The sequence below is a fragment of the Belonocnema kinseyi genome, chromosome 2 (genome assembly GCF_010883055.1).
Source record: "Belonocnema kinseyi isolate 2016_QV_RU_SX_M_011 chromosome 2, B_treatae_v1, whole genome shotgun sequence".
Lineage (NCBI taxonomy): Eukaryota > Metazoa > Arthropoda > Insecta > Hymenoptera > Cynipidae > Belonocnema > Belonocnema kinseyi.
Genome location: NC_046658.1, coordinates 115391696 through 115405887, shown reverse-complemented (window position 1 = coordinate 115405887; position 14192 = coordinate 115391696).

Here is a 14192-nt window from a genome sequence, read left to right as displayed (position 1 = left end):
TTCTCTGCTTAGAAAAAATGAAGCCCATTTTTGGTACTCTTTTCCTCGTTTTAACATTAACTGAACTTTTGATCCTATTTAAAAAATTTTAAACTAATAAAGATGTTTTAATGGCACAGAATAGTTCGTATTTCGTTAAATCAAACTTCAATGTTTTAAGATATATTAATAGCTTTTTTAATCCTATCCATATTAATTCAGGATTTGTTTCGGAACCCTGTTTTAAACCGCAATATAAATTTTGCAATGGATATCCTTATTGAGTTCCAGACACAATTACTATGAAGAAAACCTTTACAAATTGCATACCTTTTTATTAGAAATTCATTTTAAATAGTGATTCTGGATGTAAAAATTTCTGGTAAATCATGAGAAAGAATAGCAACGTTAATGTAATAATCATTTTATCCTTTATTTTTGGAAGAAAATGAGAGGAACATTCAAAACGCATTTTATAAATTTGATTTACCCAAATTTTGATTGATGGAGGCTCACGGGTCATAATATTGGTTGCTTTACTTATGTCAAAATGAATTAATGAATTCAACAGATACAGTTTATGTGCAAAATCTCTGGAAAAAAACCGAGAATACAACGACAAATTTGGAAACCACCATAAGATGTTTCTATTTCAATTTGAAAAAGCCTATAAAAAGAAAGCAGAATCTTTTTTTAGAACAAAAATTAAAAAGAGGAAAGAACAATGAGAATTTTTGACTTGATTGTTAGGTGTCAGGTAGAGAGCATCGTAGTTTTCGTGCTGTTGTTATCTGCTTGAAATATTTTTTATTATATTTTGTTGCCTTGATAAGGCTCCTGTATAAAAGGACCATTTTCCTGGCCCCGACATTATCCGGAATAAACTTTATATGGGTGTATTGTTTTCGTCCTAATTTGTTCAAATTTGTGCAACCAACTTAAACCCTTAAAATTACCCCCTGTGCGGAAAACACTGTGGCGGTGCAGCAAAATATTTCGCTGTTCCCGACTTTACCAATAAGCAACTTTATATAGTTGCATTATTTTCGTAATTAACTGTATATGGGTGACTTATTTTCGTCTTTATTAGCTTCAATTTTTTCAACAAACTTAAACCACTCCATTGTAAAGAAAACACCATGCAGGGGCCAGTGAAACATTTCGCTGTTCCCGACATTGTCCAAAATCTAGTTTATATGCTTGCATTATTTTTTCCTTAATTTGTTCAAATTGTTGTAACAAGCTTCAACTCCTAAAAACTACCCCCTGTTAGGTAAATTATGGAAAATGTCGGAACCAGCACTACGCTTCGCTGGCCTTGCCATGCTGTTTGCCTAACAGAGGGTAGTTTTTAGGGGTTGAGGTTGGTTGCACAAATTTGAACAAATTGAAGACGAAAATAATGTGTCCATATAAAGTTTATTTTGGACAATGTAGGGACCAGCGGTACGTTTCGCTGGATCCGATCTCGTGTTTGCCACACAGGAGGTAGTTTTTAAGGGTTGAACTTGGTTGTAAAATTTTTTTTAAATTAAGAAGAAACTAATACCCGTATAAAGTAGATTGTGGACAATGTCGGGACCAGTGGTACGTTTCACTGGCCCCGCTATGCTGTTCGCCTAACAGAGGGGAGATTTTAATGGTTGACGTTTGTTGCACAAATTTGAACAAATAAGGGCGAAAATAATGAACCTATATGAAGTTCATTTTTGATAATTTTGGGGACAGCGAAATGTTTCGCTGGCACCGCCATGGCGTTTACCTAACAGGGGGTGCTTTTTAGGGGTTGAAGTTAGCTGCACAAATTTCAACAAATTAAGGCGAAAATAATGCACCCATACACCCGGTGATGCACAAATTACAATTTTGGTTGTACGAATTTGAACAAATTCTGAAGTCAATATTTGGCCAAAAAAAGTTAAATTTGCGTGGGTGGTAGGGCCACCGAAATGATACTCTGTATGAGTGCCGAAACGTTGGTGATTATTGTTTGATAATGTTTTTTATTGAAATTTCATAATAATAAAAAAAGACGAAAGAAATAAAAAGAGAAGGAAGAAGATTTCGTTGGTTGCCTTCCCATTTCAGTTTCCTCTTTTTTTATTTTTCTCAATAAAAAATTTCTTTTCTTTTGTTTAGAAATTTTTTTTCCTTTTTTTTAATTGAAATAGGATTATTTTATCATAGTTGTCCAAATTTAGTCGTTGGATTGTTGGTTTTATTTCCAGGAATTCTGAATATAAGCTGGCTTATTGAAATTGAAATTCCTTTTAAGGACACGTTACATACTCAAATACCTACATTACCGACATCAATTTTTCAGTTTACGGAATTTTGTTTGAATTTAAGTACTTTTTTGTAAATGATATATCAAACTGAGACTTCAGAAAATGCAGCAGAAGACCAGAAACTAAGTTTTTGTACATTATTTGAGTGGGACCTTTATTTAAAAATATTTTTAAAGAAATTAAATCTATAAGCATTTTTTGACATGTTTTATAATTTCAACCTAATACATTTTTTTATGTGTGAAATATCGGCCTCTAACTTCGAGAAATGCAAGGTTCAACCGTAAATTAAGTTTATGTACATTTTTTATACATTTCGCAGATACAATTAATATAAGAAAAGTTCTGAGGTTTGAAAAATTTCAAGGTTACGAAGAAAATATGTCAAAAAATGGTCCCAGTTTCAATTTCTATGAAAATAACTTTTAGCGGAATTCCCACCCAATTAAATCACATGAACGCAGTTTACGGTCTTCTTACACGTTTACCAAAGTTTCAGTCCTATTTTCATTTACAGAAAAAGTTGTTAGGTTGAAAGAAAATATTCATTTAACTGATATAACCTCATATGATATAACCTCACTTTATCAGTTCATTCATCTAAGAACACTTTTTATATTTAAAATATCGGCGAGATATAAAAAAACGTACATAAACGTAATTTAGTGTCCGCTCTTGCATTTCTTGAAGTGTGAGGCCGATATTTTACATATAAAAAAAGTTCTTAGGTCCAAAAAATTTCAAGATAATATACGTGATTCAGGGTAAGCGTATTTTCTGATTGAAATTTAATATTTGGTCATTTTTTTAATAAGCGAAAGTTTTTCAAAATATAATGTGATTATTTAAACAAATAATTATTGTTTATTTACAAAATTTTTAAAATTGAAACATATCCAAACTTTTCTCAAATTGGTATCCTAAACTACTTTTTGTTGAATAATTACATTATTTTGATACATTTCTTCTAAAGTTTAACAAATCTCTACTTTTTAGACAATTTTTATTTGCTCGAAACGTTTTTTTCTACATAAATTCCAAAAAATAAAATAAAATATATTGCATAGTACTATGATTTTCTCGACTTGATAGCCTATAGAAATAATACATTGAAAATTCTTTAAATTTTTCAACAGATATAATTTGTTTAAACAATTATTTTGAAAAAAAATATTTATAAAAACTTATTTTCTGAATTGGGCGTAATATTGAATGTTTTAAGGTGTTGTAATTTGGTTAAAAACGCCATGTCATTCTTCAAACAATTATTGTTCGCTCAAGCAGTTTTCTATTAAGAAGTGTGGATCAATATTAAATTATAACACATAGAATTATTTTTGTAAATATATATTAATATATATTTATTGTGTCTCCCAGTATGTCAACTTGATATTCATAAAATATTTTCAAATGCTATAATAAAATATATTCTGAACCCATTTCATATGCAGTCTAATTAAAATGTTGATAAAAAAGACTATTTTTTGGTCAAAGAGAATGTTTTCTTTCTGATATCTTGAAACTGTTTTCTATAATTTTTTACTACTTATAATAAGTACTGTTGCTACTCCTAATTTCTTTTTATCAAATAGTTAAAGTCTGATATTAATTTAAAACCTCTTTCAGCAGTGGCATTCTCTACTGTTAAATATTTAACAACTATTAAGCCTCGCAGATAATTTTCATTCTTCATCTATTTTTATGCGTTTTCTTGAAAGAAAGATGTCGATATTCCAAATCGCGAAGAAAAGTTACATGAACTCATCGTGACAAATTAAATTTGCATTAACCATAAAAGATTTGTTTATATATTCTGTCTATACACTACACAGTCAGAAAAATTATTTTATTTATTTTATTTCATTTTTTTGAAATCGTCGAAAAAAACTGATTGAGCAAATAAAAATTGTGCAGACAAATAGAGATTTGTTAAGTACTAAAGGAAATTCATCCAAATTATGTAATTATTCAACAAAAAGTAGTTTAGGAGACCAATTGGAGAAAAATTGGACATCTCGGTCTCAATTTTTAGACATTTTGTAAATAAACCATAATTATTTGTTTAGATAATTATAGGATATTTTGAAACAAATTTACCAGTCCAAACAATTTACCAGTCTAAGCATGAACAATAATTCACCTTAATTGCTATAAATTTCATGGACTTTTTTGAAATGTATTAAAAATAAATCAATGGTATCATTTATTTGATTTTAGGAGCGCAACAACCGGAACTTCCTCCTATCAGGACATTTCAATATAGACCTGCAATACATACGCATATGGCTAATATGATGAGAAAATTTAGTGGAGAAACCGTTGGTTTCAATGCAATGACAACTTTGGTAGCAAGGAGTGCTACCCTTATTGGATGGTTTGATAATCAAAATATTATTGTACCGATATTTCTGCGTAACGCATTGGTAACGTATAACCTGGACGAGCAGGTAGCAACAGTAACAAGTAAAGCACAACTTAAAGTATATGGTGTATATGGCAAATTGCCAGTTGGTCCTTGGAAAATGGATCCAATAAGGACATTTCATTATAAACCACAATTACACACGTATTTAGCTTTTTTGAGGAGAAAAATTGATGGACAAGAAATGGAATTTGATAATCATACAATTTTGGTAGCAAGGGGTGCTAACCTTTTTGGGTGGCTCAATACTGAAAATGTTGTTGAACCAATATTCATATATAAACTGCCGGCTATGTATAATCTTGACGAGCATATGGAAACAAGTAAAAATATTACAAAACTTTTGGCCTATGGCCTCTATGATAAACTGCTAGTTGCTAGTTGGGATGATGCACAGTCTTCGCAATCTCGTGCTTGAATCAGAAGTAGCAGCCCATGAAGCTAGCACAGCGACAATGCTCAATCTTCTTTTCGATCTATAAGCTCTTCATTTCGAAATTGAGGCAATTGATTAAATTAAAGAGAAATTAAACTGAAAATAAATTTCTTTTTTTATCAGCAGTTAACTCAAAAGATTACAAACCTCTTGAAATTACATTTCCCCTACCTTGCTACACCAGGCCACCATGAAAGTATGCTAATTACCTATTTTTAAACTTGTAATCCAATTACAAAGAAAGAATTATACTTTGTTACTAAAAAAGTGTAGAGTTTAATTAAATAAGTGTACGTGAATTATGAATTTAAGAGGATCTGTCTTCGCTATTTTTAAAGCCTTAAGAATTTAGGGTATTAAATAGCAGCAAAATAAAACAAAAGTTAAAAGTCTTAACATAAAAACATGAAAAATATATCAGTTTTAGTAATCATATACATCTAGAGCCTACACTATACAACCGATTTGTATAAAAATTTTTAAATAGTTTTATTGGATGAAATTCTTTATCAGATTTTCTTTGAAGTTTTTATTTTCACAATTATTTTCGGCGAGATTTAGTACTTTTACGAAGAAAATTTAAATCATAGCAATTAGGCACACATACAGCCTGCAATTGTCAACTTATTGGTAACAAAATTTTAAGAAAATCATGTTGGATAGAATGCTTTATCCGTTTTTAGGGATATATGGTTCATTAATTATTTGTAATCTATTAGGGATTCGGAGTTCATTTAAAAGGAACGACAATTTAATTGAACTTGGAATTTGATGCTTATATAAATTTGGTTTGATTGACACATTATCCGCTGACTACCTCAGATCACATAATTTCCTTGAGGCGCCAATGCCCACCAACTTCTATTATATTTGGAATTTTAAGTTAATGCAGCAGATCGAAGAGAAGATTATGGTGTGGAAGCAAAGGATAGAAAAAAGGTTTGAGAAGGTGTCGGACAGGCTGGAAATTGAACTCGTTGATTGGGAGAGGGTGAGAAGAAAGGTATTTTGAATAGGATAGAGAATATGACAGAAGAGAAAGTAGGAGTGTGTCAGGATGAAAAGAAGAAGAGAGTGGATAGAAAAAGGATAAGGGCAGTGGAGTTGAGAATAGAGAAAAAATAAAAAGCAGACAGGAGAAATAATATTGTGTAAGAGGGTTGAAGCTAAAGAACGGGAAAGAAAAAAGGATGTAGAAGTACAGCTACACAACATAGGGTGAGTTAAAGCCAAGGTGGAGACAGTTTTTCTTAAGGGGAGAAAGGAAAAGGAAGTAGCGGTCGTGGAAATGGAGAGCTGCAAAGAGAAGTTGGGCGTAATGCGAAATAGAAATAGGATAAGGGATAAAAAGCATTTAAATAATCACGATTTGACGAGAAAGAAAAGGAAGGTGCACAGAACGCAGGTCGACAGAACTAGGAGGGAAAGGAGTGCAGTGAGAATGGCGGAAGCAGGGTATCCGAAAATATAAGTAAATGATAAAATATTAGTGTAGTATAAGGAGAAAAATGTGTTGAAGAAAGTGAAGTTGAATCTGTTATGTAGAAAGTCAGGGGGGAGAGTGAAGCAGATTAGAGATTTAGCGAAGTTGCAGCACTGAAGCATAGCAGAAGCGAAAAAAAACAGATGAGGATATCTTAAGGTGTATCCAGAAATTTAATGTTGTGATACAGGTAGAGAGGTGAGTAGAGATGAAGGAATGGAATAGATTAGTAGGGGAATTATAACATGCGGCAGGGATGGATTAGAGGAAAAAGTTCATGGAGTGGGAAAGGGGAGGGCGTGCGCATGATAGCAGTAAAAATAGGAGGGGCAACATGAAAGTTCCTGACATTGTACAATAAGGATGGGATGGAAAATATTGAAAAAAGGGTGAAAGATTTCCTAGTTGAAAGAGAGAAAGATGCGCCATAATTCTTATTTTTTTATTTGGAAAATTGCCGGAGATATGGAGGCAATAAAATTTTACAAAGTGATGACCAACAGAATACAAAGTTTGGAATCCGAATCGATAAAAGGAGTTTCCTATGGGCTTTCAAATGCGCTCATATGCGCCACTTTCGAAATTGACAAAAAATTATTATCAACCCCCTCGTTATTCATTATAGTTTTCTATTTCGTAATTTAATTCATTTGGAGATATAATCTGATAGTGGATCGTAACAAGTGGCAATAAGGGGGTTGAATATGTTTTTTTTTAAATTTTGTAAGTGGCGCATATTAGCGCATTTGAAATCCTATCCGAAGAGAAATTATACATTTTTATACTGCAATTTAAGTTACTTGGAGATATCATCATTGATTATGGTTTTCTGTCAATTTTAAAGTTGGCGCATCTGAGCGCATTTGAAACCCCATATGAAAGTCACTTTATCAATGTGGATGAAAACTTTTTATTTTGTTGATCATCATTCGTAAAATTTTGTTACCTCCATATCGTGGGCAATTTTCAAAATTTTCAAAAAAAAATTATGGCGCACATGAGCACATTTTGAAGACGAAAGAATGCAAGACCTGCGTTACACTGCCCCCCCTCCAAAATATGATAATTTTGTTAATTTTGTATCACAAAACTTTTTAGTGGTGGCGCATTTGAGCGCATTTGAAGTTACGAAAGATAGGTATGATGAATGTAAACAAATTTAATTAGTCTATAAAATAACGCCAGCCCCCCCCCCCCCCCAATTTCGATCGCTGATAACTCGGCTATCAATGTGGCGCAAAATTTCTTCTCGATGGCGCATATGATCGCATTTGACGATCTTCAAGATCATGTGATTGAAATTTTTTATTTTCAAGTGGAAGGTATAGCGTTACGCTGTCCTCACCCCCTGCGTAACACCTGGCATAACTTCCGCAGTTTTTTGGTGCAAAAATTTTAATCAGTGAAGCATTTGAGCACATTTGAGGCGCGATTCAGTGCGCTGTAGAAAACCCAAAAATTAAGAGTGGGGGGGGCTGGTGTAACTGACCTCCGTAAAAATATAGTAAAGCCATTTTTCATTTTCAAAACGAGAAAATCAATCGGAGATATTAATTGATCAAAATATGAATTTCATCCAAATATACATAATTGCGGTCAATAGAAGTTAACTGATTTCTTCTTAGAATTCTTACAATCCTTTAATGCGTCTTTCAATTGTGTGACTAATCTTTTATTTTTTAAGCATCCTACTAATTATGGTATATTGTGTATTCTGTAATAGTAAAGGTCGAACCTTCCATATTCTGTAATTTTGCTGCAAATTTGATTTAATTTAAATCTTATAAGAACATGCTTTGCGTCAAATGCAACAGAATGGCGTTATTTCCGAAAAAATTAATGTCGAGTAAAATTGGTAAAATGCAATGAAGAGGGTGACTTTTAGGGCACAATAACTTTAGACATTAAAATTAAAGCATTGCTTTTTTAGATCGTAGGCGAAAAAATGCGCGTTCCGAACAGTCCATATTTTTAGAAACTAATTTTGCTAGAATACTTGACAAGAAATCAAGAAAATCTCAAATGCATTTCTCACTTTCTAGTTTTCTACGAGACTCGAATACATTTTCTCGACCAAATTCTGATTTTCCGCCATAAATTGGATACTTTATTAATCTATTATTTCTCAAGATCTGGTACTTCTTAAGGGAAAAAAGTATTTTCTTAGTATTACATTACACCTCGAGCCTACCTTATTGAACAATTAACTACTCTAGAGAATCCCTACAAAAATCCTTTTAATTCGACTCATTACATATATATACTCGGAAAAAGATGTAGTCGAACCAACCATTTTTGTGTTGATTCAATTATGGAATATCATGATTAAATGGACAAAAAGTATTCACTTGACATTGCCAATTTTTTTGATTGTTTTAACCAAACACTTTTCTGGATGAGATATTTGTTTCATTTGATCAAAAAATATAGTGGAAAAAATTAGCATTTCTTTGAATCATGCAGAAAAATTTTTGTTCATCATATGTGCATAGATATTTTTTTTAAAGTTTCAAGAACATTTCAACGACATTCTCACAATTTAGGTTATATCCGCACTAATAGAAATTCGATGTATTAGGAAAATATGTGTGTAATTCATGATTCTTGAAAGCTTAACCTTTCAATTATGTTGGAAAATTTTTATCTAATGATTTATGGATTTGAAAAGTAGATAAAATTTTGTACGTCATACCTTTACAAGGCTATTCAGTTGAAGTCGCATATATGTAACTGATAAGTGATAAAGCAATGAAGGTTATTATCTTCTCACATTGGTTCTCATATTTCGATTGCATATGGTAAAATTAATTGTAGTACCTCTAAATTTAAACGCAATATCTCAAATCTTACAGTGTTTCACCTGATCCTCTACAGACCATGTCAATAATTTTAAAAGATAAAATATTAATGTAGCTGTACTATCTAGAATATTTTTTATACATCCACTTTCTCTGTTTAGATAAAATGAAAAGACTTATTGGTACTGCATTTCTCATCTTGGCTGCCTCCCTCAATTCGATTGGTAAATATATGAATAATAATATAATAATTGATTACTTCATGTATAAATTTAAATAGACTTTGTATCATGCTTCAAAATTTTTTAATGAAAATTTTTTATGATACAGAATATTACACCTGTAGTAAAAACAGTAAACTGTAAAAGATTAAGATATATTAAATGGTCTTTGCTTACTATACCCAAAAAAATACCCTGAATTAAAATTTTTTTACTTCATTCAAAGAAATTATCGGACTGCATAAGACCTTAAAAACACATCCCTAATACAAAGAAATGGTTTCATATAAACCAAAAGTGTGGGATTATAGATGAAAGTTAATGTTAAAATTAGTTAGTAAATTATTAACTAAGCTTTAATGCGGATTACTATAGGAATTTTTGTGAGAAACACTAATCTGAAAGTTTTAAATTGATATCTCAAAAACTGTTCAAGATATAGATTTTTCTTTCAAAAAATTGTATCGGGATACATATGAAGACATAAATATATAATCAAAAAAACATTCATAATTTGATATACAAAATTTACAGCTTGAAAACTATTCTAGATATAAATTTGAAAATCTGCTTGCAGCGCTGGCACATTTTTGTCGCGCGTGGCACGCTTCACTCGCAATTTTTTAGCGTAAAGTTTTAAATTTTCTATTTCTCAAGAAAACTTAAAAGTTGTAATGATAATCTTGCAGGGTAAGGCACATTTTTACAGGCATTCAGATACAGACAGACATACATACACATTCTTAAAAACCGGTTTTTGGATTTAGGGGTCTCAAAACGTGTACATTTGACAAAAAATTGAGGGGAGGGGCAAATTTTACAGAAATCTTATCTTACCTTCTCTGATGAGAATTTAAAAAAACCATTAACAACATTTTTTTCAAATGTTATCTATTTATTTTTTCTTAGCTTCTCTCGTATGTCAAAAAATTTAATTTTTGTATTTTTAATGTTTTTTTTTATATGATAATCTTGTAGGGCTATCGAGAATTAACATTTTTCTTTTAAAGTACTAGGAAAAAGTGTACAGCGAATATTTGAATGATGAAAAAATGTGATCTCAAAAATGTTCAGAATGCGCACACATTTAGAAATCTTATCCAAAATGGCTGACTAACAAACTTGGCATTTAGCTTCTCCTTTATTCATAATGTGTCCTCTAAGGGTATACATGACTTCCATTTCTTACAATCGCTTAAATAATTTTGTTTAAATTTTATCCTTACTATATACATTTATTTACAACTATTTACATAAAGTGTCATATCTAGTTCCTTATCTCTATGACCTGTGATAGCACAATTTGGGACTAATTAGCAAACGACTGAGCGAGCGCACGAACGCGAGTGTGCAAGCAAAACAGGAAATGAGAACGCAAACGCATGTTAGTCTATTCATACTATTACATAAACATTACTTACAATCTTTACATTTCTCATTTAAGCGTCTTCCGTTTCACTTTTTCTTTACTTCTTCTATACCTCCAATTTGCCATTTTTTCCACATTCATTCTTTCATTCTCTCTCATGCTTCCCTCTAGCACCCTCTAACTCCTTCATCCATTCTTCTCCTAATCCATCCTTCCCTAGAATTTTAACCACATACTCTTGCCAGCTTCCTTTATCTTCCACTTCTCTCCTACATCCTACCCATACATGCTCCCATTTTTCCTCCTCCCATTCACCTATTCGACACTTTCTGTTCTCTTCTTTTTCCTAATACATCCCCTCCCTTAACTCGTTTCCCAATCTAAACCTTCCTATTCTTGTGCACCTTCTCTCTTCCCATTAATTTTCTAAATAATTTGGTACTCCTTCCCTTTTTATCATCTTATACTATTTATTGTATTTTAAATTCCTAATCATCCCCCATCCTTCTTTAAATTGTCTTTCGCTCTCCTCTTTTTCTAATTCTTCATAGTTTACTGCAGTCCCGTCTTCTATATTTCTAGGATTAAAAAACTCCCTCTTTTCCTCTTCCAATCTCGTTCATTCTATCATCCTCCCTCACCTCTCTTCTACCTTTATCAAACACTTTCTTGTTAACTCCCCTCAATTTCTGTCCCTAAGCTTCGTCTCAAATTCCAATGCCCTCTTTCCCGCTCTAATACTTAATTTATCCCTCGGTGCTTCTTATCTCAACATAAATCCTGGCGTCCCCCAGTCTACCCCTAGTGTCCACCATATATACCTTTCTTGTAAGCTCTCAATATCTTTCCTTTCTTTCCATCCCCATATCTCTGCTCTATAACCTAATACCAGCCATACCAGCGTATCAAATTACCACATTTTCATTTTGCAAGTTTTTTTTAAACTCCTTTTTCCTATTTCCTGTATTTGTTTCATTACCCTGCTGCTTTTTTATCCTTTTTCTTATATGATCTCTACGCTCTCCATTCGTTTGAAATATACATTCCAAATATTTAAACTCTTTTACTTCTTCTAACTTTATTTCGTTCCATCTCCCCGTCTATTCTTTCTTCCTTCCCCTCCTTTTTCAAAGCTCATTATCTTAGTCTTTTCTACACTTAAATTCAGCTTTTTTCAATCTAAGTAATTCCCTAATCCTTTAATTAAGCCTGCCATTCCTTCTTTATCCCCTGTCATAAACACTATGTCGTCTGCATATGCCAGTGTATATATCTTTCCCTTCCCCATCCTAGCTCCTCCCCAACCTTTTCTCTTCATTTCTTCTTCCAAGTATCTCTAAACAATGTTGATACTCTCTTTATTAATCCCTCTCTTATCACTTTTTTCACCATAACTTTTTCTATTTCGGCTCGCTCTAATAAGTCAAACGCTGCATTTAAGTTCACAAACATTGCTATAATTGCCCCTTTTTCCCTTTTAATTCTCTTATTTAGTAGATAGTTCATCAAATATAAATTGTCCATCACCCGCATGCCTTGTCTAAACCCTGTCTGATTCAGTGGGTTTATATTTTTTTCCTTAACTTCTTTCTTTAACCTCTCTGACAAAACCGTTACATATACTTTATATAGTGTTGGCATCAACGTCACACCCCTATAATCTTTAACCTCCTCTCCTTTGCCTTTCTTCACTATTGGTATCACTATTCCTTCCTTCTGTAACTCTGGCCAAACCTCTCCTCTCCATACATGATTACACATTATCCATACCCATTCCTCTATTTCCGTCCCTCCATATTTCCATACTTTATTTGGAATCTTATCTATACCAGGTGCCTTTCATCCTTCATTATTCCTAACACCTTAAAAATTTTTTCCATTGTTATGTCCCTTTTCCTCTTCTCTTTCTCTGCCACATTTTCCTCCCTTTCTAACTTTTCTCTGCAATTCCTCTAGCAAATCCAAAAATTATTTTTACCATTCTACATTTAAATATCTTTATTTACTCTTTTTCTTCTCTTTCTTTCGCTCTTTACAACCTTCTATACATTTTCTTCCGTCCTAGCCTTTCCTGCCGCTTACTCAAATCTTTTATTCTGTTTCTCCTTCTTTTGATCATATAACTCAGCATACTCTTTCTTTTTCCACCTATATTCTTCCCCATTCTTTTTTTCTTTCCTCTACTTTCTTAATTCCCTTCTGACCTCCTTTTCTCTCTGTCTCTCTGTCTCTCTGTCTCTCTCTGTCTCTCTCTCTCTCTCTCTCTCTCTATTTGTAACCCGGATCCCATCCACTTCTATTCTCCTCTTTACTTACTCCATTTTTGTTTGTGCACTCTAATCCTCTTTTTATTTCTCCTACCATTTTTTCATCTCCTAGTACACATTTCCCTCTACCATTTTGATATTTCTGACCTTTTCTGTGAACTGTTCTTTCCATTGCCTTGATCAATCCTCCTTTCCTGCACTTCTTACCTTTCCTCCCTTTTTATTCATATTGCTATTACTTTTTTTCCGTCTAATGTCACTGAGAAGGAAAAGGTATCCGAATCGATATAATCAACTATCTCTAGTTACTTGACCTTCTCTCTTACCTCATCATTTACTATCACATAATCAATTACCCTTTCCCTTTCTCCTCATGCGCGTGTATATTCTCCTTCCTCATCTCCCTCTATATTTCCATTTAAGATAACCCATCCCAACTCCTCCAAGTTCTTTGAGAACTTCTTTCCCTACCCATGCAGTACTTTATCTATGGATTTTCTTCCTCTCTTTTCTCCCCATTCCCTTCCCACCTCTATCTCCTGTTCTCGCATTGAAATCTCTACCTATTATAAGCCTAATCTCTTCTTTATTTTTTGAATTATTTCTTTCATTTTCTCTACTTTCTCCTGCATATCACTGTTTACATTAACCCTCACTACCTTCCACTTCTCTCCTGCCATTTTAACCTCTTCTACTATTAATCCTTCTTTTGTTCTTTCCTCTCCTTCTTATTCTTTTCTATTATACATTCGTTTCTTACCCCCGTCACCATTCCTCCCATTGCTCTGTCCTTTTTTTTCTTCCTCTTTGCATTTTTAACTGACCATTTGTAACCTCTTGGTAACCTTCGCCTTTTTCTTTTCCATCCCTTTTCATCTATCCACGTCTCCATCATTATTATTACATCTCATTTTGTCTAATTTTACATA